This window comes from Pyxicephalus adspersus, chromosome 2, assembly GCF_032062135.1.
Source record: "Pyxicephalus adspersus chromosome 2, UCB_Pads_2.0, whole genome shotgun sequence".
Lineage (NCBI taxonomy): Eukaryota > Metazoa > Chordata > Amphibia > Anura > Pyxicephalidae > Pyxicephalus > Pyxicephalus adspersus.
The window spans coordinates 140,675,140-140,679,079 of NC_092859.1; positions in this window are offsets into that span (position 1 = coordinate 140,675,140).

Below are 3,940 nucleotides of genomic sequence, written 5' to 3' on the forward strand. Positions count from 1 at the left end.
TAGCATGTTGTACCATACCATTGCACATGAAGCTGGTATTGTCTTCCACCCAAGCATTGTACAATCAAGGTAATCACTACTACATGCTGCTTGCATAACCTTCCCTATAGAGATCCATTTGTTTAGCAATCATTTGCTAAGCCTAGTGTACAGGTCAAGGTATCTGGCTTCTGCAATAATTACACACTTCAACAAACAATTTTTTTTCACTTGCCAAGGATTTTTCAATATTTTTAGTGTACTACAAGTCTGCTGAATCCAGAAATGACATCAGTTTCATTAAATTGGCTCCAGTTCTTGTGATACAGGAATCGAAATAGACGCTTTTACCAACAACAAATGTTAACACAGCATAGTATTATCAATCTTTATTTACACCAATATTTTGCATTTTATATATTAAATGTAGCATTATTTTCATGAAACTTTCATTTGCCTTCTTTTTATTCATACATTTTCTTTTTTTACAGAAATATGAGTTCTTCAAGAAGGTGTTTAAATGACCCTAATGTATTTTGCTACATTTGTGGTGAATATTCTCAGCAAAAACAGAAAAGAAACATTACAGAATTTGTGAAACAAGCATACCTTGCACATTTTGGTAATAAACTGGGGGACAAAGATAAGTATTGGGCTCCCCATATGGTATGCAAAACTTGTGTAGAGTGTCTACGTCAGTGGAAAAATGGAAAACTGAAAAGATTGAAATGTGGTGTACCTATGCTATGGTGAGAGCACAACAATCATCATAATGATTTGTTATTTTGTGCTGTGAATGTAAGAGGTTTCAATCGTTACAAGAAAAACAAGTGGGAGTACTCTGGTTTGGAATCAGCAAGACGACCTGTGCCGCATGGTACTAATGTTCCCATATCAGTGTTTAGTATGCTCCCTGATATTCCTGTAACCGACATGGAGGACATACAGGGTTTGGAGTGTAATCCTGGAGTTAGCAGTGGAAGTGAATATGAAGGAAGTGTTTTATTAAACCAGCATTTCTCCCAAGAAGAGCTCAATGATTTAATACGTGACCTATTGATCTATTTTTAGGTAAAAATGACATATTGCAATTCATGTTTATCTCTCACCAGGCTATAGGTGTGCAACTGTAGGCCCCTTTTTATGTTTTCCCTCCCTCTGCCTGCTTAGTTCAGAGAACGCTGTAAAGAATAAAATTAACTGTAAAGCAAATACCTTTTTCTGTGCTCTGTCATTGATGTATCTAATTTAAAATTCTGAATATATACCATGTATATAGATAGGGGACCCATTTATTTAATTAAAAACACTGTTTGTGATATGTGGTTCAGCCCCCAGCAAAAAATGACAATGATTGGGCTGAATTACTCTGTACTCCTGTAGCTTCCTCTTCAAAGTACCTGCTTCTGTGTCCATGGCTAACCCATCATTTTGGCGTACAATTGCTACCTCTGGTTGCTTTTTAGTGTTATTTGGGTGTTATACTAGACTTTGGCCATTCATCCAGGCCGCAGGGGTTGCAGGAGATAAATTCTGTGTCAAAGTGACATCAGCTCGACTGTTGCTGACCAGTCTATATATTAAGCTGAAGACCCTGAAGGACTACAACTAGGTGAAGGGCAGCGTGGAGTAAAAGATGAACTATGCCTGAAGTACCTGGGTCTGATCATTGTTATTCATTTTGAGTTGCAAGCCTAAAACCCTGGAGCTAAGACACCGCATCTTCATGTTTAGCTCAGGTCTTCCCTCTAAGAGTACATGGGGGGCTTAGGATTCAGGCAACAGAAAGTGAATTCTACAATAGAATTCTACAAAGAAAAATTAATTCTAGAAAGGACAAATATCTTCTTTCCTTGGAGCTCTTTATAGTGGCTTTGATTGTTAAAGTTAACTTTGAACAGGTCCTCCTTGCATCCCTGATAGTTCTAGTGACGGACACAAGGGTCTCTTGCTGGGGAGGTGTTCTGGGCACTCTGTCAGTACAGGAATGCTTGACTCCTGGGGGATCCAGATTTCGATCTGTTGAACATACAGGCTATATGGATGTCTTTATTAGACCTATCACCTGAAGGGTCAACAGGCAAAAATCCAGTCCAGGTGTTCACAAACCAACAGGATGCCATTGGAAACCTAGTTGCTGCTTGGGAAGTGGAACACAATTCATTGTGCAAAAATGGTCAGGTCCTAGACTTCTCAAGACACACATACAGTGTTAATAATATACTGACTGGCATACCACACACCAAGGAGGACATTCATCCCATCAAGCTAAAGACATTCAAAGCTGAAAACTAGTACCAACTAGATGCATACTCCTCTATGTGACTACAACATAACTAACTTCTTGTTTACTAAATCTCCTGCAACCAGAACCTTGTTAACATCCAAGCCTTGTCCCTGTAAATTTCCATGATTTTTGTATTCTTCAGACATATACATCTACTATTTGTCATTTACCTTCTGTGCTGCTTATCATTTATTGTGACATTTGCCTTTATATTGTTTGTACCTTCTTGTTGAACTTGCAAAAGAAAATTGATTACTAGCATTGATTAGATTAGTGTGGTTTGGTGCAGATCCTGCTTTAAAAACGTTTATTACCGAAGCAAGCAAGGCAGTAACACTCTTATCTTCTAGCAAGTTATTGTAATAAAAGTACACAGCCTCAAAAGAATCTCACGCCTTGATGTGTTTTACACTCGATGGGCTTGATTCTTAGTTCCCATGATTTAAGTCTCTTAGGAGAAATGCATCAGAGAGTGAGGTCCTGCTGGGGCAATGCTTTTAAAGTCTGTGAAGGTTCCCATTTTTTTTTATAGTTTTGGTTCATGGTATATCTAGTAGACTAGTGGAACTTGATTTGTTGTGTAATTTTAAAGACATTACACAACTTTTCAAGCTGCTTTGTCAGTTATATAAGTGTAGGAAATACCTCAGCATTTATATCCACACATCAAAAACACCTTAATCCAATCGCCATAGAATGTGACAGTGGGGATGTTAATTGTCCAAGACCAGGATGCGAGATTTGTTGAACCACCCTTTTCTATTACCATAATCCTACCCTTGGTGTTATACTTTAAAATTTTATAGCTGAAGGTGTGAATTGTTGAGGTAGAGATGTTCAACTAGCATTATAGGTGCATAATGCTGCAGAGAATACTTTGTGATAGGAATTACGTCATTTAACCAATTTCCTTCAGAGTCCCGAGCCTGTGATAGAAAAGTGGGGTGGGTTTTGGTATCATGACGTCACTCTGGGGGAAGTTTCCCCAGAGACACATAGGCAGGGGTGTAGTGGGGCGGGCTCGTTTCATAACTATGATGCGCCTGAGTGCTCGCCATGGATAGTACCGTGCCCTCTCTTCCTTTTTTACGACTACACCCCTGTTCTCCACGTGTATGTCCAGGTTTCCAACAGGTACTCCCACATTACAAAAACATTCAGTTAGGTTAACTGGCTTTCCCCCCAAAAAATGTTACTTTATTAAAGACATCGGCTTATGGTAGGACATTAGATTGTGAGGCACTATTTAAATACTAGGTAATATTAATAATAAATTTAAGTCTTTCCTTCTCTGTGCTATGCCTACCTGCTTTCATTCATTTTTTTTTTTTTTTTACAGGCCTTTTTTCATATTTCCTTTCAGATAAAAACATAACAAATGCACCTAAAAACCTCAAAAATAAATAACGTCAGAGGAGTAGTTAACCTAGAGAGTGCAGGGATCGGGTATGTGTAATGTACAGAGGGCCGGGGTTAGGAGTTATTGGGAGCAGTCTCCCATTACTGGCGTCCTCTGCTGAACTCTGACAGATGACATAAATTGCAGCAAAGCCTGGAAGAGTAATAGGAGACATCCTGTGTCAGCTTTGTTTGCAAGTTACAGCAGCAAGCAACTGCTGTGTATCATGGTCTGCAGGCCAAGTAAAACAACTTGGTGGGCCACTGTTATTCCTT